Below are 22327 nucleotides of genomic sequence, written 5' to 3'. Positions count from 1 at the left end.
AAATTTTTTAAATTTTAATCCTAAAATGAGTCAAAACGGTTATTTTAGGTACTCAGTCCCCAAAAACAGTTTTTGCGGACTAAAAAATAAAATTGGTTACTATGGTAACGAAATTTGTTTAATTAGTAAGAGGTGTGAATTTGTGTTTTGGGAGCATTAACAAAAAAATCTTGTATGCACCACGTACGCAAAAGGTTTTAGGTGACTCATCTCATTAAAGACTCGGCTCCTACGTGCCTCGTCATTAATTACGATTCGTCCCCTAAAACCCCATTTTGCGTACTTGATACATAAATAGCTATTACTGAAACTCGAGTTTATTATTAATTTTTTCAGTCAAAATTTTAAAAATAGAATGCATTACCACAAAACAAATTTTGTCAACCTGTTTTTAGGTGGCTTCAGTTGTGGGTTGCTTACATTATTGACCAGACCTTTACAGGTTTCAATAATCAATTTGTAAATTTTCTTTGAACTAATTTTTTGTCAAAGTTTATTGCGACATTTGAAATTGGTCTAGTATGTGCGACAAACTTAATGTATGATTAATGTTTAGCGGTTTTGGTATTCCCTTAACACCACGAACCAACCATAAAGTAGTTAAATTTAATCCATAGTAAAGTTAGCAGTTTCACTTTACTAGTTTGTAAAATACTTTGTGATACAAATTACGTACTCATATCCGTTACTTTGGCAAAGTTTCCCGTAACAAAATTTCAGTTTTGTCCAAAGAAAAAATAAGTTATTCCAAAGCAACACTTTTTCTATTAAAAAAGTTTCAACTTCAATTTGTAGTCACTTAAGATTTTTAATTCTTTCTTGGTGAGTTCTCCGTTAACAAGCTTAGAATACTTGATTGCGCCTTGTGAAATCTCGACTGGAAATAAATCCAGGACGAAATAAATACCTACCTAAGACGGAAATATTGTTCAAGGTATTTATCAAAAAAAAGTGTCTGTGATTTTCTAACACCAACACATAAAAGTACAAATTTTATACTGGTTTAATTAAGAAATGTTTGCGAATTCTAGCATAATGTTGCATCAAAGCAAGAATGTTATCTAACTCATTTTTAAGTTTACAACAATTGAGACAGCTTCAAACTTTGTAGTAGCACGAACCCTATAAAGGTTGACGACAAACAAGTTGTTTTACCCTTTCGACTAAACAAGACAATAGAAGGGCTGTCGACCGTCTTATCCTTTAACACAATTTGGCGAAACTATAAACTGGAAAATTGTAGAAAATCGAATTCGAAATAAGCTGCAGCTCAATGGGTTTTTGTTTTAGTATTATTTCTCATTGACAGACAATTATTTAGACTCCGATAGAAATGTTTGGGTTAATGCAATGATTAAAGTTCAATTACAGGTCATAGTAACTGCAATAAATTATCTTGAACTGAAGTACGAGTAGTATTTGATTGTTAACTTAAGTCTTTTTGATTATGTAATCCATGATTTGTAAAATGCCAGTTTTCTTTATTCAATTTTTAAATTTCAATTTTCTCCAAGCTTCAGTTGGTTTATGTGTGTTTATTCCCAATATCTGTTTACCTCAAAAGAATAAATAATTGCAGTGCAGGTTTGTAAATTTCGGAATTATTTTATAGTTTCTTACAATGAATGCTAATAGGACAATTGCTACAATTGGTTTACTTGAATTTCGGACAAGTAAATTGCATCACTAGTTACTCGAAATGATTGTATAGATTTAACATTAAGGATTCTTTCTCTTTCTTAGTTTCCATCTAACCTAATAAAATTTTATCGGAAAGGAATTTTATAGGTCTTATCAGATGCAAGATAACCAGTTTTGTTTGTGTCATTTATCAGGACTTAACACAAAAAAAAACAGCAGGTAAGTCGTTTATCTGGGATCAACAACGAGAAAATTCAACTTGATGACGTCTAGAAAACTCCGGAAAAGTCTTTTCAAACTTTAGTAATTGAATTGGAAAATCCAATTCCATCGTTCTCGGTGCATAATTTCCACATGTGATTGTATAATGCATCGAATGCAGTGTAAACAATATCATTAGACAATTTAGTATGCAAATATACGGTTGCGAGTGTATTGAATTTCAAAATTTGTCTTTGTGCATGTCAGATGTTACAGTTTAATTACGTAAGTTTGAAACTTCGAAAGGAGAAAATGTGATCAGTTTATAAGCGCTGCAGTGCAGTTTTTCAACTGAAATAATTTTTCTTTACAGGTGCAAACAAATAGGAAACTGATTCTCTAAAACCACTTCTACAAAGAGACTTTTTTTACTTTTTATCAATTTTCCAGCCGAGGAATTTGCAGTTTGATCAAAATACATCACTATTTTCCAAATAATCTAGCAGTAGAAAAAAGTATCATCTTTACGAGATGGGGTCTTTTAACTCGAGGCAATAAATTTCATTATTTTTATTATCACCAGTAAAATTTTTATTGCAAAGTGTAATCTTGTCTTGTTTCACCGAAATACACAAGAAGTTTTACTTTTGGACGACTATTAAGCCTTGTAGCTATATTATATAAAAGGTAAAAAAGTTTATAATTTTTCTTTCAGTAATAAAGAAAACTTTACAGCTTTTGTCTGTAAGTAATAAAACCACTTTTAAAAAGGTTCTACACAAAAATTTAATGTTTGTCAAATTTAATTTTTGTGTGATTTTACTTGTGGGAATTAACAGCTCAATTTGCAATTGAAAGTTGTATTTTTGCGTTTATTTTTTTTTCAAAATTTATCGTGGGAGAGAGACACAAAGATTATAGTGAAAAACTATTTCATTGCAATTCTGAGTTAATTCTTTTGTCAGGGTTTGTGAAATGCAGACATGCGATTTATACAAATCGCTTATTTTCTGGAATGTTACGCGATGATAAAAATTCCAATGATTTATGGTTGTTGAGATAAAAATGTTCATTTATTATTCATTATTTCTACGAAAAGAAAACATTTTTGTATTAGTGTGCCAGCTTTTCTTTTTTATTTGGATTTTCGTAAAGTCTGTAGAGCGTAACGGAAAAGTTGGTTGCTGATTGGCCTTTTTCAAGTAAGATAAAAAAAAACTAATCTGTTGATTTAATTTCAAGGAACCAAAATTATAATGCTCTATAAAAAATTCAGACCCAAAAAATTGGGTAATTTTTCTCGAGTATCTGTTTCCTTTTCACATTTAATTTCACTTCTCCGATTGAGCGTAAAGTTAAATTTTGTATGGTCATCACGTTCGGATTGATCAATACACATACAAATTGTGCGAAATCTCATAAAAATTGACACTTTGAGCTTTCACATTTTTTTGGAAAACATTTCTTAGTTCATTCAATCCACAAAAAAATCTGATTGATTTTGCCGTTGTCTGGGAATGGTTACAATCCATCACCATCTTTTTGTGACTTTTATTACAAAAGTTTCGCTCAGTCAATGTAAAGTTGCTATTTTTACGAGACAAAGAATTCTATGAATTTCAATGCACTACAACTAGCAAAATAATTTCAAGAAACTTGTACTTTTGTTCGAAGAAAATTTGGGGTGTGTAAAGTTTGCAAAGTAAATATTGTGATCTCGATACCGATCCATCACAAACTTTACGCTTCTCTAAACTGATATGATGGGTTTACTCAAACTAATGTGAGTCGCTGAACTTTTCCTAATCAAATAAATTTTATTCCGATTTTAAAACGGCGCTATTTTGGCAAAAATTTGCATTGTTTGCTCAAAGGTTACATATTGTTATAAAAACAGATTGTAATACCGCTTCGAAAATATAATTACTGTACTGCTCTGGTGAAGCGCGTTATAAAAGCGGTTTTACGATGCTATTGTGGTTATAGTACTGAAAGTGAAGTGCAATTTATCTGCGTTAAGGTAGAACACATTGTTTCCACATTGAATATTTACGGAAAAAATTACAAGCTTGAGAATCTTTCAGGTGATTGTAATAAACGCAATTATCTTTGTATCGAAAAAAAATAATACTTTGAAGATAATTGGTTCACATTTTAAAAAATTTTCAAACATATTTTTTAAATGGAAAAAAAAATAAATATAAAACTCAATGCAATGCAAAATGTTTTATAAACGGTTTTTGGAGTAAACTTCTGTCGTAATAAAATTATAAAATTGTTTTCTTATCTTTAATTTTTATTAATATTTAATTTTATAATAAAAAAACTGTATCTGACACATCATAATACGTGATAGAAATAATTACAACAGTATAATATTTAAATTTGTAAATTTTTGTTACATTTAAAAATTGTTTAAAAATGGTGGATGCGCCGGGGGCTAAATAAAAAAATAAACTTTTTTACTTTACACTTTATATTGTTTTTCAATATGTATTAATACAAAAAAAACATTAGTTATATTTCCATGCTTTACTACATAATACGTATACACGTCTCCAGTTTTTTTCGTGTTTTGTTCAGTAATTGCTCACTTTTCTAAATTCAGAATCGTTAAAGTGGAAATTTACACCGTAGCAACCTTTACAGCATATCAACCATTTTAAATTTGGTATAAGTATATGTACGCAATCTTATTAGAAAAATTATTTTTCTTAACTCGTATGATTTTTATAATAAGTTAGGTACTCGCTTGCATAGGCTCGCTTGTACTTGAACCAACCATATTCGTTTAGTAAAAATTGACTTTTCTCTACTATTTATACTATTAAAAATAGATTGTTAAAATAAAATTGTTTTTAAAACACTTTCAAAAAATATATATACAGGTGCGCCAGAACCCGCGCCCCAGAGAAAATTTTTAAGTAAGGTAAGATACCAGGAACACGGAAAAATGTTTAAAAAATTCTATCTGTCAAAAAATTTTGACATTTATTTTTTGACATTTGACATTTTTTATGTGTATCTAATGATACTGATGATCTTGTTTATGTTTTTTTACAATTATTTAGTAAAGGTACAAAAATTTTGCCAATAAAAGTCACAAATAACATTGAACAGCGTTACAATTTAGGATACAGCTTCCTTGTTTCCTTTTTTAATAACCTATAGCAAAAAAACTTGGAAAAACTCGCAAAGTGCGAAATTAAAACCCCCATAAACTCTCATTTAACACTCATTTAAACCCCCATAACTCCGAAATTTTTATAGATACAATTTTTTTCATTTTTTCCATGTTCCTAGGATCTTGTCTTTTATGTCTTATAGTATCTTATTATATATTATTATTATAGTATCTTATTTTCTCTGGGGCGCGAGTTCTGACGCACTCTGTATATTGGTGTGCATTAACTTTATTGTTGATATGTATAAGTTTTTAATTAAAAAAATAACTTAAAAATAACTAATAGAAAGCTTAGTTCTATTAACACAATTATTTCAGGTTTTTAACCTTTATTTTGAAGTAAAACCTGTTTACATTTGTTTGCTCTTATAAGTCTTCTCTATACATTATCATAATTATTTCAAATCGATATTGTCTGTAATTTCTTTTTAAATCTAGAACACATATTTATAATATTAAATGATTTTACTAATTTTTATTATTTTGAAAATTCTGTAGTTTAATTTATTTTACTTGCATATTTTCATTTTATGTGTTTATGATATATTTGTGTGTCCTTTTTTTAGACAGATAATTATGAATTTTTTTTGTAAAATAGAATAGTCCACAAAATTTTTGGAAATTTTTTTATGCATTTTATAATTAAAATAATTTAAGAACCAATTGAATTTTAAATAAAACAATAAATTTTCTCACCTTTATGTTGTGATCTTCTCCGCGTTTCACTTACGTCTCTTTCTTTATTCAAAATTCGAAGCGCCGCGACGCTCGTCCGCCAAGTTACTGGCGTGTTTTCGCATATGACGTCCCAACGCTTCTTTGATCGCGCACATACCACTGCGTCGGCGTTGGACCACGTGCATATATTGAGGTTATAAGGAAATTACACGACCACAAAACATAAAAGAATAAGATGGAAATAAGCCGGGATATTTCTAAGGCGCTTTGATGATAAATCTATTGTAATACAAAAGGAAGTAACATTCGAGACGGAACAACCTCACGTAAGAAAGCCCAAGAAAATCTCGTTTTTATCTGATAATAAAACAAACGGATCTGTGGGAAAATTAATAGCTGAATCGCCACTGACAGATTCGGTCGAGGGATGTTAGGAAATTATCGCTTCGGGCTGTTATTATTAACAATAAATTTGGCCGTTAATGGATTCGCAAAAAATGATTTATGGACGAGTGTCTGCTTTGTTTTGGAAATTTGCAATCACAGGCAGTAGATAGAAACCGGCCATTTTTTGACAAGGTGATAAAAAAGTTTAAAATAAATGTTGATAAGTTGCTATTATTCTCGTAATAAGCTTAACGAGTCATTGTCATTTTTGCTTTAATTGTTAAGCATTCAATATCGACGATTACCCGGAAAGCAGTCTTTATAATTGGAAAAAGATAATTAAGCATATCTTAAATGTTTTCTTGTCCGTTGTGTGCTTAGCTTTGCATTAATCGTAAAACTTGATTTGCAAGAGTTAACGTTTTATTGATTTAAACGATTTCTTTTCACTAATATAATAAATATGTTTGTTATATTTTCTTCCTTAAATAAAATACAATAAAAATAATAACAAACTTTCTGCTGTTACTAAGTTTAGTAAAATTGTTTGGATAAAGGTTTACCCGGCGCATCCACCAAAAGTGAATTTAAGAATTTGTTTTGCGTAATACGAGCTTGTTATACATACAGGTATTTTAAAACTCGAGTCTCAGAGGAATATGTCAAGCAAAAAAAAAACAACAACATAAAAAAATGTTAAAAAAATACTATCTATTAAAATTTTGAAATTATGGCAGTTTAAATTTTGCACTTTCACTCTATTTATTTCTATTGGGAAATTTTTTACATGTTTTTTTTTGCTGCAGACTATTAGAAAAAGGAACAAAAAAGCTATATCCTAAATTGTAACTATGTTTAACGTTATTTGTGGCTTTTAATTTAGTTTAGTTTTTGTTCTTTTATAGAATAATAATTATGAAAAGAAAAAACATATTGAAGATTATCAGTAACTTTAAATAAACATAAAAAAACTTAAATATCAAAAATTAAATGTCCAATTTTTTTGACAAATAGAATTTTAAACATTTTATCCTGGTATCTTATATTACTTTTCATTTTTTTTTCTGGGGCGCAAGTTCTAAAACACCTTGTATCGGTTGCAGACACTTTTAATTTCAAAGTTTGCTTACAGTTTTTATTGTATTTTCGGTTCAATATATTTTCTAATTTGTATCAAAAATAAATGTAATTAAAAAAAATTGTATTAAAAAAAGTCAAATGACTTTTTTCAAAAGTGGTAAGTTGATGGTAATCGTTTCATTTTATTATTTATATTTTTTATTATTTTGCTAACTAATGATAACTTTGTTTGTTATAACATTTTTTCATGTGAGGTAAAAAACATTGATAAGAACATACTTTTCTCACATACAGGGTGTTCCAAAACTCACACCCCAGAGAAAAATTTTAAATAAGGTTAAGATACCAGGAACTTGGAAAAAATGTTTAATAAATTCTGTCAAAAAATTTTGACATTTATTTTTTGACATTTGACATTTTTTTATGTCTATTTAATGATGCTGGTGATCTTGTATATGTTTTTTTACAATTGTTTAGTAAAGATAGAAAAATTTTGCCAATAAAAGCCACAAATAACATTGAACAGAGTTACAATTTAGGATATAGCTTCCTTGTTTCCTCTTTTAATAGCCTATAGGAAGAAAACATGGAAAATTATTTTTCCAACAGAAATAGATAGAGTCAAAGTGCAAAATTTAAACCCTCATAACTTCGAAATGTTTAGATATTTTTTTTACATTTTTTCCATATTCCTGGTATCTTACCTTATTTTATTTTCCTCTGGGGCGCGAGTTCTGGCGCACCTGTATAAAGCAAATTTTTATGCAATAATTAACATACAACTTCCATTCAAATCTGTGTTTTCCATCGTCAGTTTAAATAATAGCAACTGCATTTAATTAAGCTCACTTCATATCTAGGAGCGTATTTTTTTGTTCAAAACATCAGAAATTTTTATCGATTTTGTGGAAAAAATTGTCAGTGCTAAATTGTAGTACATAGAAACAATAGAGTATTAGGTAAATTATCAAATATTGGTAAAAATTCCTCAACCTTGGTTTAAATGCCTGTCCACTTCCTACTGCGTTTAATTAAAATCCGTAGCAAGGACTTTCATATAATCATCCCCGAGTGACATACTCTCAGTGTGTAGCTCACACAATTATGTCCTATATACTTAATTAATATCTCCCATTATTGAAAATTGACGCTCGGTGGTAGTGCGAGCGTTCCAAAGTTTATCATCTAAAAAGCTCATAGGAAGTTCCTCTCAATCAATAATAATTAGAGCTTCGAGGTTGCAGAGTCGACTTTAAAGCTGCTCTTCTACTCTTAATTTAATACGATAATAACCACCTTTCAGACTTAATTTTCGATGAACGCTTTGACGGTAATTTTCGAAGCGAAAGTAGTCATGAGTCGTTCTATCTACGAAAATTGCTTCGATATACCCTAATCGCTATAAAATAAAATTCGGTTGTGTGCAGGCCGGAAGTTGGCGACCTACTAGCGCCACAAACGGCCGAAATCAGAATCGATGGCGCGACAAAACATCAGTGATATAACGCGGCGGCGACGTCGTCCAGTCTCACTGATTTCGAGAGAAATATTTCTTATGCCGTTGTTGTGCATGGAAGAAATTTTTAATCAGGGAAAGGATGGTGCGTGGAAGTTTTTGTAAAGTCAATTTTACCAGAGATATCTGGGGATGTGTAAATCATAAGCCAAGCAAATATTTCTTGGTTACGTCTATTTGTTTTGATTTATTGCATTTTCTTTTATTTGCGCCCTTACAACCATAACAGATTCCCTGTTGCCTTTCATCCTATTAAATCATAAATAGATTGCAACACAAATTGCAAAGGCAATAATAAGAAAAATATGCAAAATTTTCCTTCTCTATTTTTTATTTTTTTTTACTAATGTTATTAATAGTTTTTAAAATAATAGGATGACGTTTTTTGAAACAATAAAATAAATAATAAAAATAACTTTTATTACTATAGGTTAGTACATTTACTCGCAACATCAGTAATTAGAGAGAAGTCATTAAATTTTAGTTTTATTTAGAGAAACACATAGGTGGTAAAAATTTATTTTTAATTTCAACTTTGTGTAGATACAAGGATTTTACTGGCTTGTACAAAAGCCATTGATTGCAAGCAAGTCGTAACTTAAAAAATGTTGGAAGTGTTTTTTGCTGAGGAAAAATAAAAATAAAATTAAAAAACGACGCGTTCGAATTGTTTCTTAAAAAATTGTATTTACAAAAATTAGGGCTTATATCCAGCGATCAAGATAATGTAATCGAGTCATCTTTGAATCCGAAAACGTATGTCTGTGAAACGTCAAATAAAATGACAAGTCGAAAGATAATACGACAAAATGGGAAAGGAATTAGTCGCTGGCGTATAATAATAGAACAGTTAACGGTTTTTTTAAAGGCAAATCATAAATTTAGTTATTAAAATCATCATTTTTTGATCACACCATTTTGCCATTCTACTTATCATTTTATTTGACGTTTCACAGACATACGTTTTCGGATTCAAAAATGACTCTATTATAAATTATCTTGATCGTTCCATGGTTACGAAACTTGTTACACATTCAATGTGTCATTAATTTAAACCAAAGTATGTTTAATATTTGATTTCAAATGTTTATTTATCTCAAAAATGAATGTGAGCATTATTCTTAACAAAAGATAAGCTAATGATTAGAATAGATAAATACGATTATGTATACTTTTCGTTCTTAAAAAACAGCATAATAATTGATTTGAAAATAATATTTTAAAGTACAAGTGGCAGAAGGCAATTCAAGCAAGTATAAAGTTTCAAAACAAGCCACGTAGTGGTGAGGTGAGGAATAAATAAACAATAGTTGAATGGCGTTAACAAGGATTTTATATAATTTTTTTATTTTGCGGTTTTTATATGCTCTTTTTAAAAAAAGAAAAAAGAAATTTTTTAGGTTTATGAAATTTTACGTTAGTTGGTGACACATAGCAATTAGCAACATAGAACATCTTTAAGCAGTGTCATTCATGAAGGCGTTAGAAAATTCAACTTGTACTGGGATTTGTCATTACGCGTAATCTAAAATTGAATTCTCAAAATTTAGTTAAACAAAATTAATAAAGTAGTTAAAATTGATGACATTTGATGTATACGATACCCAAATCACTTGAAACTAGCCTAAATTGCTTTAGTTTCGGTAAAATACGTTGATCCACAATAATCTCTCACTTAAAAACGACAGTGGGTACACTCAGAGATGGTAAAAATATTACATAAAATGTTCCTAAATACAGTGTCACAACTGTTTTCAGTTACACAAAATGCTCATTGTGACACTAAATAGAAAAAAGCTATTAACGCACACAAACGAGTTCAATAAGGGTCTTTGTTAAAGACTTAAACAAAAAAAAATATATTTATTTTGTAACTACTGTATCTTGAGGTGTGTAAAATTATGTACACGTAAAACACCTTGTATTTTAAAAACAACAAACTAGATAATTTAATTTGGATTAAAATCTAATTATTGTTGATTCAATTAAAGCTATCTAATAATAAACTATTGTATTGTAATTATACAATAGTTTCCAACCAAGATTTTGAGCAATAAAAATAGAAACGGACTTCTATGTGTGGTGGTAACATAAGCTTGAATAAATCTCTAATGTTTAGTTTTTAAATAAAATGTGACGTTGTCATAAAAGCCATAAAAAGAGCGAAATTGAGAAAATGTAAATGCGCGCTTCTGTTGCGGAAGTGGTATATGGAAATTTTGCTTTTGGGTAAAAGTTAAAGCAATAAAAATATCTGACAAATCCTTCATGCCTGAAAATGTTTAGATAAATTTTCATCAAGTATCCCTTTACGATTTACACAAGTTGAATTTAAAAGTTCCATTCAAATTCGAATAGTAATACTGAAAAATGATCTCGAAAAAATAATTCAATGCTTTATTAAGCTCGACAAAGCCCGTTAGAGCTAATCGTATTCACGGACTTGGTCCGTGACATTTTCAGGATCGTAAACACTGAAGCTGGTATTAAAAATTTGCCTTGGTCGTAAATAAAAAAGCTCTCAGTAAATTCAACGAAATAACCTTCTACTTTCCAACTGAAATTTGTGTGTGAAACGCTGCGTTATCAAGAGATGTCAGCACAGCTTCGGTTTCAGCATAAAAGCTCTCGTCAGTGAGGTGGCGGATAAACCACTTGATGCTTTCGTATGACGGCATATAGGACAATCGATGGATGAACATGATCAAAGGGAGAGCTTTAATACGCTATCAAAAATGTCTCTTTAAGTTCGTAATTAATTTTTCTACCTTCATCGGAAACTAAAATTAGCCATTTTTTGTGTGGGGTAGAATTGATCAGTTTCAAAACAGGTGCTCGGTGTGTTTTACTAAATTTCAATTAACAAATTGTTGAAAGCTAATAGAATCTGTTTTAGAGTTTAAAGCCAAAATTAATTAAGTTTCTTAGGAAGTTTCTGTATTCGTTCAAGTTCAAGGTGCAAATTAACTTGTATTATTAAGAGGATGAGGGAGAAAGTAATTTTACACCATGTAGCATGATAACTCAAGGAGCTATTTACTCAAAATAATTTTGTGTTTACATAAATTCAACCCTTGTAAGATATAAGAGAATTTATTTATAGAGAGCTTTCGTAAAGGTGCTGCCCTAAGCAAATTAGCTTTTGTTTAGAATTTTTTTTTTCGCTTTCTGTGTTGCAATATGTACGTACACACCCCAATATACAAATAGTCAGAACACACTTGATACAAAAAAAAATACATTTAACCATCTTGTGCTTGGAATTTTTTGATGTTTTTAATCGAATGTGCAGTATAAAAAATATTAATAATAATAAGAATAAATATTTCTTTAAATAAATAACATAATAATTGTGCTTGAAAAATTACTCTTGTGTGACATGCAATGTTTCTGAAAGCATTTACACAAAATGAGCATAAAAAAGTGGAATGTATGTCATATCTTAATACTGAAGTTTCGTTACATTTCTATTTCTAGGATAATTTTTGAGTTTGCCTGTTTTTCCGCTTTTTGTAAAAAAGATTTTGTATAAATCTTTACTTGTCTAGTAGAAGGTTTAAAAGTAATAAAGTATAAGTGCTGACATTGCATATATTATAACAATTTTCACAATCTGCATTGGAAATATCAGCTCTAATTTGTGCAAACGACTAACTTTTCTGCGATAATCCTGGTACAATAATAGTGACAAACGTATATTAATTGAATGTAAATTTATTTTAATTGCTGGTCTACCAAAATTACAACTTGTGCGTTTATTTTCAAGAAGTTTAATTTGTTCCAAGAATTGTTTTTTGTTCCTTAATGGTAATTATACAAACGCGATGCTTTACTAACTTAATGTGGTGCAAGCAATAGAATGTTAAATTAGAAGGTACGCGCAACTTGTTTCAAATATGTATTTAATGCTTTTACTCATGTATGAGCACTAAATGGAAGAAAATGCTAAACTATTTGAAAATTTATAGTTTTGATGTCATTATTAACCACACAGGTTTGATTGATTTAGCAATTGTTATGGCAAATCGCTGCAACTATTCGAATTCTAATAACTCTGCTTTAAACATACATAATTTAGTTGTTTGGTTGTGTGGCAGACCTTTGTCTGTTGGAACATTTGAACCGAAATTGTATTTAATATTTAGTTAATTTAAATAGTAATACTTGAAGCGTTCAAAACGTGGATGTGGTTTCTGTAAATTGATACTAAAAATAGTAAAACACACAATAATAATAAATAAAAGAAGAAATGTCAAATACTTAATTTATTTATTATTGGTTATTGAGATAGCAATGTTGGTGGTAATTCCGAACTGGCTCAATGTAGGCCATCTTCTCCTGCGTTAAGGTGCACCAAAGTAATCAACTGTTTATCACGCGGAGGAGCTTTATTGGGGTGATCGAATAAAATCGAGTACCATCATTACGGCCATTCAGCCTCCATTCGTAAAATTGACCTCCTTTACTCAGGACGTGAGTGCTATCAGGTTATAACGTCAATCGAATTATTTCAGAAATGTCCATGTAAACCTGCAAAAACTGCTTCCATCAATAATTTTTATGTGTGAAAGTAAAAAGTTTTCATGAGAGTACAAGTTAATAGACAATGACCCGTCGCCGGTTTGTAAAGAAGTTACCTTGTAACGGCATAATGGTCCCAGTGTAGTGCAGAATGGATGCCATTCTGGAATGCGAGGTGTGAAGAAGGAATTTGCGAAATATCTCTCGACCTTATCTCCACAACTCCCCAGTTAAGTTTCGTGCTCGTTATGACATTCTTTGAATACAATTACAGGGAGTACTCCATTTGCCGGCTATTGCGACATCTTCATGCTTAGGGGTCCATTAAAGAGCTACTTGATTAAATATGTCACAGGCTGACCACACCTTACTTACTCAAAGGATTTATACGATGACACTGTTTAATCTTACATCCGTCTAATTGGGTCCGTAATTTACTTCGAGCCGTTTCATCTTAAAGGGGTAAAAGAAACGAGATTTTGAGTAAACGCGAAAGGAGACGCGAATCCAATTTATTTTATACGAGACGGATGAGACGGCGATTTTTTTATTTTTGACGACTTGCACAAATTCGATTTGCATATTTTACGTCCTTGTTCATGTCGCAAACTGAAATTATTGCTGCCTTTGTTAACAAAACTCATTATTCAATTATAATGAATAGCGGACCTAATTCGGAAGCACGGTTAACAAATCCGGATGAAATTTGTTTAATTAGGTTAACACTGTCTTCTAAATTCTCGACTATAGAAAGCTTGACTTGCAGTTGTATAAGCTACATTCTACAACAGCAGTAAACGTTAAGTTTACATTGAACGCACTAACGTTGCTTTGAGAGATTTATTGTGATAGTTTCGAGACTGGATGTGGAGTGTTGCTTTTGCTCAAGAATCAACAACAAATCTGCACAAACATTACTAATACGAGATGAACCAAAGTTACACACATTCGCACAATGTGCCGTTTAGTGACTTAGGAACTAAATGTTTACCCACGTAGGTGGAAATTGAAAGTTGTTTGAACGTGGAAACTGAGAAAATTGCGTTTAAAACAAAAATTACATTTAAACAAGTGTGTTTTTGGTTATTTAAAAGATATTTGCTGAAACTTTGGACTATTTTATTAAAAAGGTTCATTTTAAAGAGTACATTCTGTTTTGTGTAAAAATTGTCACAAGTCATCAATTATCAATTTAGGTACAGCTAAAAATTGTGTTTGAAACAATTTTATGTTTGAAACTTACTCATCTTGCAGAGAAATAACTGTAAATTAGTCTTCTTTTCTTGTTCTAATTCCGGCGTAAACTTAAACCTCGCTTTATGCTTCAATTTTGTCTAATATTTTTCTGTAAATTACTATAGCATGCTCACACAAAGCGTGTTATTGTTGCTCGGAGTAAAAACATGATACAAAAAAGTAATGTCTTCTCCATGCTCGTGAGAGCTCCATGATTACCAAAGGCGGGGCTGAAAGTAGGTCTCGTCTTGCTACTGACTTGAAGGATTATTTAGAAGACACAAGCACAGTATGCAAATGATTTTTGATAAAACAAGTCCATTTTAGAATTCGATTATTTGATTCCCAATTTAGAAGCTGTAATTCCGGTTAATTAAGTCAGGGTGGTAAGTATATTAGACTGGGAGCACGGATCTCTGCGGTAACGATCTTGGTCAAACAATCTCCTAGTATACATCATGTTTCAATTGTTATTACATTCCTTTCAAAGCCCTAGCAATTAATGGTTGTGAATCGGGGTTTCTCATTAGAAACGTTTGTTGGTTTGAACACAAATTTATACAATTTTAAAGTTTTGTTATGTCACAACATACAGTTAAATCGCTTTGCATTTGAAATAAGTCGAAAAGTTTAACTTGTTTTGTAACTTCATTCCAGAGTAGAGATAAATATAGTGTAAAACATTATTTAGAACAGCTAAAACACATGAAAATTAAAAAACGACTTAAGCTGTTATTCAGTGTAATTGCAATGTAAATCAGAGAGGTTTGTGAAAGTTGGAACCTAATTCACAAACAAGAGACTCGAGCATGAATGAAAATAAAGCTTTAAATAAACTGTAGTTTAATTAACTACAGGTTACACCCTGCAAGGGTCTGGGATTATAAAAGAGTTCTCTCATCTCCTGAAAGTTATATTTGGAGCAAACGCAAAAATTAAGATTTTAATTTAATTCAATTCAATTCAGATTGGACTTCGGTCAGTGGTTGTGCAACTTGGCAATCCTTTGTACCAGATTTAATTAGAAAACATTAAAAAGCGACCCAAGTTTGGAAATGCTCGATCGAAGCAGATGCTTTGAGTGTTGAAAGGGTTGAAACGAATCCATTTAATAAAAGATAGATTCAATAATGTGCAAAAAGTCATGTTTGCGAGTGGTGAAATGTGGACCCGGTGGCAACACAAATCTAATAAAATTATCAATTTCACAGTCTTCGAAGCACCGTTTAACAAAAACTAGATAGATTTTGGTTCAATGTGGTTTTTGTCGGTTGAATTATGACGTTCACTGTCGCCATTTCTCAGAATATTTTTCTACGATTATATTGCCGGTTTAATGTTTCAGCCAAAACAGCTGAGGCGCACTGACATTACAGGATTAATAAATTTTAACTTAAAATTAAAATCTCCAGCTCACAGCAAAAATCAATGATAATTCGGGTGGGGCGGATGCGTTTATCATGCAGTTTTTGCGAGTGTCTCGCTAGGATTTAATGTTATTTCAACATAAAGACTAAATTTAAATTTTTAATGCACATGACTGTTTTTCAATTACTTCAATTCTTACCGTACTTGTAGCGTCAAGAGGTAACAAAAACATAAAAGCAAGTTGTCTTATACTTATCAATTATGAAATTGTATAAAATTCAGTGAAGAATTTTACTTTTAAAAACAGGAATATTTAATAATGATTTATTTATAGAAAAATTATTTTATGTGCCACATAAATAAGTATTTTTGCAATGTTAAAGTTTTAAAAGTTAAGAAATTATATCTCCTGACCTCAAAGATTTAACATGCATTTAAAACAGCCTTATGTAATAAAACTTGGCTTAATAAATGCATCAGCTCACAAATAAAAGAACACTAAAACTTCATTATAACTAAAGTTACAAAAGTGGATACATGTTTTATTTTTGTCAAAGTAAATTGAAATATGCATAGCTGAGCTCTTTTAATGTTTTATTGAAAATAATTCTGTTTTAAAATGCCACAAGTGAAAGAAATATTAAATTACATTTGAAAATACATCTACACGAAACTGAAACTCTAACTAGATCAAACTCATCAATATAAGCTTAACGGATTTTAAATAACTTGTTAGAGTGACTCAGAATTCAATAAGCTTGGTATTTGTGGAATATTTTGTTTAATAACGATGATAGTTAATTAAACTATTGATGCAATAGATAATTATTGTTTCGTGCACACAAAGGTTCAATGAGTGTACAGTTTGGAGAGGATAATAAAAGGATAAACAGACAATGCTTTTAAATAGTTGGCAGTTAATCAATTACTTATCTTGCCCAATAGCATTTCAAGTAAAGTTCATTAGAAAGTAGTATACAACAGATTAGCAACGCATGATGAAAACAAGCTAACGACGATTAATAACTGGACATAAGGACAGCTCTTTGTGAGCAATCCACCTACCTATAACCCGGCCACTGTCGTGATCTAAATGGACGATAATCTAATTGTAATAGAGTTCCATAATTCCTTTGGGTTTTAGACGTTAGTCGATACTAATTGGATTTCAGGGATTAGTTAGGGTTATTATTAAAGTTGTGTAACGATTCCGGAATTGCACAAGGAATCACAGCCGTTCATCTCATGTGGCACGAACCATCTGATCGTCTTATTGATTTTCTTATAATTAAGACATAGATCTTTAATAACTGGAAGTATATTTGTGCATCAAACAGCAATCGCATTCATGCGAACTGTGTCGACTAATTGAACATGAGCGCACAATAGTGGTCCTCATTCTCCCGGGAGCTCTTCAAGACACTCGTTTTAAGTGAATGCAAACTCACTGTAACAAGAACTTCACTGATACAATAACATGAAAACAAGTTTACAGTGTTGTCGCATGTATTGCCAGGTTCGGGCTTCATAATGCTTGTTGTTTGCCTGCAAACATTGTCATCAACCGAACAAACTGTTTAATATTAATACCAACCGGCGCGAAATGGACACTTTTTACATTAAACTGCACCGAAAATGCTGCTACAGTTTGCACGTTTACCCTATTTACCTACTATTACATTTTTTTCAAGAAAAATTGACTATTATAACAAACTATACAGGGATGTCCCGTCTAAACCCCACATTATAAGTATTGGAAGTTCGAATAATCATATTTGTTTGAAAATTGGTACATAGTCATAAACCATTAAGTCCTCTTAAATGAAAATATTTTCAAGATGGCGGCACTTCCGGTTATACCGGAAGTCGGTCTCAACTTTCTTATTTTAAATGGAAAGGTATATTTTTTACTGCGTTTTTGGATTAATCGGATTATTTTAAGAGAGTTTTCATCAGCTTCCCCTATACCCAAATTTAGCCGTTTTTTAAATATTTGGAACTTTTCAAAAATTTTTGTATCTGCACCTTAAAAATCGGTAAATCTGCTATTTTTTTTAAATTTTGAATTTGTTTTTTTGACGTTTGAAAGAGAAAGTTTAGATCTTTCTTCTGGTGTTTTCAAATTAAAAAAAAATAACAAACCCTAAAATTTTAAGGTTACTTTTATAATAATTCAAGTACCCATAACTCAAATGAAATACCCCAATTTTATTGTACTAAATGAAAGAGAATTTAATTCTGCATCGATTTGTATTAACATTCCCTATACCTAAATTTAATAATTTTTAATTTATGGTGACTTTTTGTTAAGACTGTCGAAAATCTATTACGTTTTCGTATAGTTTGCTATGGAAATCAAAAATGTCAAAATTGTTTCTCAATAAACGTCGACAGTGACTTATTATTTGACAAATAGTGCCAAAATATGGAGAGTCAAAGCTACTCAAACTTAGATTTAATTAATTTATTTTGTATTTTTGGAGAGTGTAACAAAATTATGATGTCGTTCATTAAACAAAAATAAATTTTTCTCACTTGTTAGCTTTAAATAATGATCGCATGGTAGAACCTATCAATAATATTTAAGTTTGCATAACTTTGATTCTTCATTCTTTGGCACTATTTCTCAAATAGTAATTTAATGTTGACGTTTGTTTAGAGAAAATTTTGACATTTTTGATTTCCATAGCAAACTATGTGAAAACGGGTGTGGCTAGTAATAAATTTTTTGTAGTCTTAAAAAAAAGTGCATAACTTGAAAATTATTAAATTTAGGTATAGAGAATGTTAATACAGATCAATGCACAATTATATTCTCTTCTATTTAGTAAAATAAAAATTGGGGTGTTTCATTTGAAAAAATTGAGTTATGAGTATTTGAATTATTACAAAAGTAACCTTAAAATTTTGGGATATATTATCTTTTTTTTCAAAATTTGAAAAGAGCAGAAAAAGAATATAAGCTTTCTCTTTCAAACGCCAAAAAAAAACGAATTCAAAACCTTAAAAAATGGCAGAGTTACCGATTTTTAAAGTGGAACGTGCAGATCCAAAAATTTTTGAAAAACTCCAAATATTTTAAAAACGGCTAAATTTAGGTATAATAAAGGCTGATGAAAACTCTTTTAAAATAACCCGATTAATCCAAAAACGCAGTAAAAAATAAACCTTTCCATTTAAAATAAGAAAGTTGAGACCGACTTCCGGTATAACCGGAAGTGCCGCCATCTTGAAAATATTTTCATTTAGGAGGACTTAATGGTTTAAGACTATGTACCAATTTTCAAATAAATACGATTATTCCAACTCCCAATACTTCTAATGTGGGGTTTAGACGGAACATCCTGTATAACTTTGCTTTTATTACAAGTTACAAAACAACATTATTTCATAACTTTTTGACAAATTTGTTGAAAACTAATAGCAAGGTTTGTCATGATGTTTCTTCCTCTGATCATTTATTTTAAGACTTGTTATAGGTCTTAACTACTTATATCCTCCAACTCCCACATCCTTATTTAAATTATTTAAATCATTATTTTAACAAACTTACTGCGATTTACTGCGATTCCGGGTTTACAAATATTCCTTTGTCTTAGCTATTCGGAGGCCTATTTACGATGAATTATGGCCAAGTGGGAGTCAGCAAACGACTCCTCCATTGTATTACTTTGTATACTTGGCCAAAATCTATCGTGTCTTACAAGTAACTTTAATATAATTAGTACTGGAATCTCGATTAAATTAACGAAGTTGTAGGAATTTGGGGCACAAAACAATCTAAAGAAAACTAACGACATTTCTTCTATTTAAATGCACTCATTTCTTTGAAACGCAAACTAAATTTAAATTAGTTGAGAGAAAAATTGCAAGTCTTTAGCGGTAGAAAAATAAGAAGTTGGTAAGTTGTCTGCCACCAATTGCAAAGTTTGGTGTTTGTATTCGTAGTACATTGAACGTTTAAGTTTATTGATGAGACTAAGACAGAGAATGCCAGACGTTTTGAGCTGTTTTAGTTTGGAGTAAAGTTGTGCTTCTCAAAACAGGCGATCGATTGCACTCGTAGTCTTTACGATTTGATAATTCTACCCTGTCTTAATAAAACAAATATTGTCGCATTTTAAATTCTGTCTTATATAAATTAGAAATAACATTTTGTTAAGGATAATAGGTTGAGATGTTGAAAAGTTTTCTCTTTGTAAACGAGGACTTGGTTACCTTTGGTATAGAAGATTACTGCATATCTTTATTTCTGGAGTTTTGCAAAATGTATTCTCTCGTTTTATATATTTAAAGTTTTACAATTCGTAATTTAAAATAGTCTTTTGCATTATCATATTACTAAAAATTCTTAGAATATACTTCAAAAGCAGACATAAATTTTGCAAAGCCATTGTGGATCCGATTTTTAATTATTACTATATTATTATTAATTACTACTATAATAGTAGTATTTTTTATATTCTCAAGGCAATTATAGGAATGTATTGTGTGTGTTGCGATCGACATTTTCTGTGAATATTCCTACAAATAATATATTTTTTATTATACCTGCATCATAATCCTAAATTCAAACACGCTGCTGCGTGCGTATATTGGCCTTTATAGCACACTGAATTTTAAAGTTGACTGGGTAACAAGAAATAGTGAAATGTCTGGACCAATTACAACGTGAAAAAATGTGCTTAAAAACGTAAACTAGTAACCGTCTCTACAAAAACGATTCACAAACAACCTTTGATAATTTTATTGTGTAAATTCACATTTTTTTCAATGCTGATAGAAGATCGTAAGTGGGCAGGTATAATAAAAAATAGCGTATACCACTCGTTTATAAGCGCCTTTAAAACATTTACGACGTTGCTTATAAACTAGTATTATAATATACTATTTCATAATTTTGAATGATAGATTGTTTGAGTTTTTTTTTACACAAATAGATGTTATAGCACATATACAATTTAACATATCGTGAAAAACTGACATCCGCTTAATGGGCATCTTCCAGAACAATGCACTCTTGCAAGTTTGACAGGAAACTTTCTATTGTATCAGCTCGAACTTCTCACTGATGGACGTTTCCTCTTCATCCGATGTTTAGATGTTTCCAATTGGAAGATTACAAATGAGAATAATACTTGAGGCCTATTAAATTTTAACACAGTGTAAATTTTGTTGTTTTTCTTTCAGAGACAATTTTTTGATCAATAAAACCATTCAGACCGTAAAGAGGTTTAGAGTGTCTTTAACACCATCGAGAAGAGGCGTATATATCAAAATATACTTTCAGTATTTTCCAAGTGCACTGCTATTAATTTTTATGTTAAGAGCTTTGAGAAAAACATGTTATAAAGATGTTCCACTATGTACAACTTCTTGTTCACATTTTCCTTCCTCCAACTCAGCGGAACCACTCGTTTACATTATAAATTGGCTGCAGTTTAATTAAGACTAACGAAATTTGTTTTAATTATGTTTTTTACGTTCACTCGTACGCCAAATTCGACTCGCAAGAGGCCGTTTCTGTATTGAGAGTAATTCTCTAGATTTTATATTCAAGCATGGAAGACAGTTAGAAGAAAACTATTTTACCATTAAGCTGCATTTCGATCGTTTAATAACATATTAAATTCGGGTTTAAAAAATAGTTTCCATGGGGCTTTGCTATCTCGCTTTGTTAATTCCGAAACGTCAACTACACTAATATGCTTAATTCGCATCCTAAATTTGTCACCGAATCATTTACTTAATTCACCCTTTAATTTTATACCTTGTTTTATAATCCAGACTGACGTGATTAAGCTTTTGGGTAAGATTTGTCTGACGTGTTTGGAATGCGCAATTGAAACACAGGGGTTGGTAAAAAGGTGGCCAACAATTTTTCTTGAGTAACTGGAGCGTGACATGTCAATTTTATAAGAAAAAATGTACCGTATGGCCGCCTGGTGGATTCGTGTGAACCGAAATGATTAAAATGCGCGACTTGAAACGTTACAAATGCGTGACACGCAATCTGACAATTATCCTTATACAGAAAAAGGATAGCTTTCCTGGAGGATTAGAACGGATGTGGATGTCCTGCGAAGAGATTTCTTCAAGTGGAACGCTTCATAAGTTGACTTTCGTCTAAGTTTTTATCATTATAAGTATACACATTTATAATTAAATACTTCTAAGGAGTACGTAACTACTGACGAAAGTAATAATTACATTTTCAACGTTGTACATATTTTATTTAGAAGGGTACAATTTATTTAACCTAAAACTTATTTAATTTGAATAACTTATTGCGAAATTATTTCATTACATTATACACAAAATTCAGTAATTAGCAAGTATAAATAATAAATTTATAATAAAAAGACAAATAAATTTATTTATTTTGTACTCAGTGTTAAAGAGTGCTTTTATCAACTAATTTCAGTAGATAAAGTAAACTTTTATCGTCTAGTGAAATAAAGTAATTTTCATCTACAGTTTATATTTTATCAAGTAATTTTAGTAGGTAAAGTAGT

General features: G+C 30.5%; 1 protein-coding gene across 6 annotated transcripts in view; it reads right to left on the bottom strand.

Annotated features, from left to right (window-relative positions):
• The window catches only part of LOC123015000 (glutamate receptor ionotropic, kainate 2-like), a 41594-nt gene extending 35797 nt beyond the window's left edge, over positions 1–5797 (bottom strand). For all 6 annotated transcript variants that reach the window (XM_044414393.1, XM_044414392.1, XM_044414397.1 and 3 more), the window contains exon 1: positions 5723–5797. The gene's annotated coding sequence lies outside the window, so the exon portion shown is untranslated. The remainder of the gene's footprint in view (positions 1–5722) is intronic.
• Between the last annotated feature and the right edge of the window lie 16530 nt (positions 5798–22327).

The sequence above is a fragment of the Tribolium madens genome, unplaced genomic scaffold (genome assembly GCF_015345945.1).
Source record: "Tribolium madens isolate multiple individuals breed KSU strain unplaced genomic scaffold, Tmad_KSU_1.1 Scaffold_97;HRSCAF=244;Tcas5.2_LG3a, whole genome shotgun sequence".
Lineage (NCBI taxonomy): Eukaryota > Metazoa > Arthropoda > Insecta > Coleoptera > Tenebrionidae > Tribolium > Tribolium madens.
Note: the sequence above shows the minus strand (reverse complement) of the source record. Positions and strands in the feature narration are given on the sequence as shown.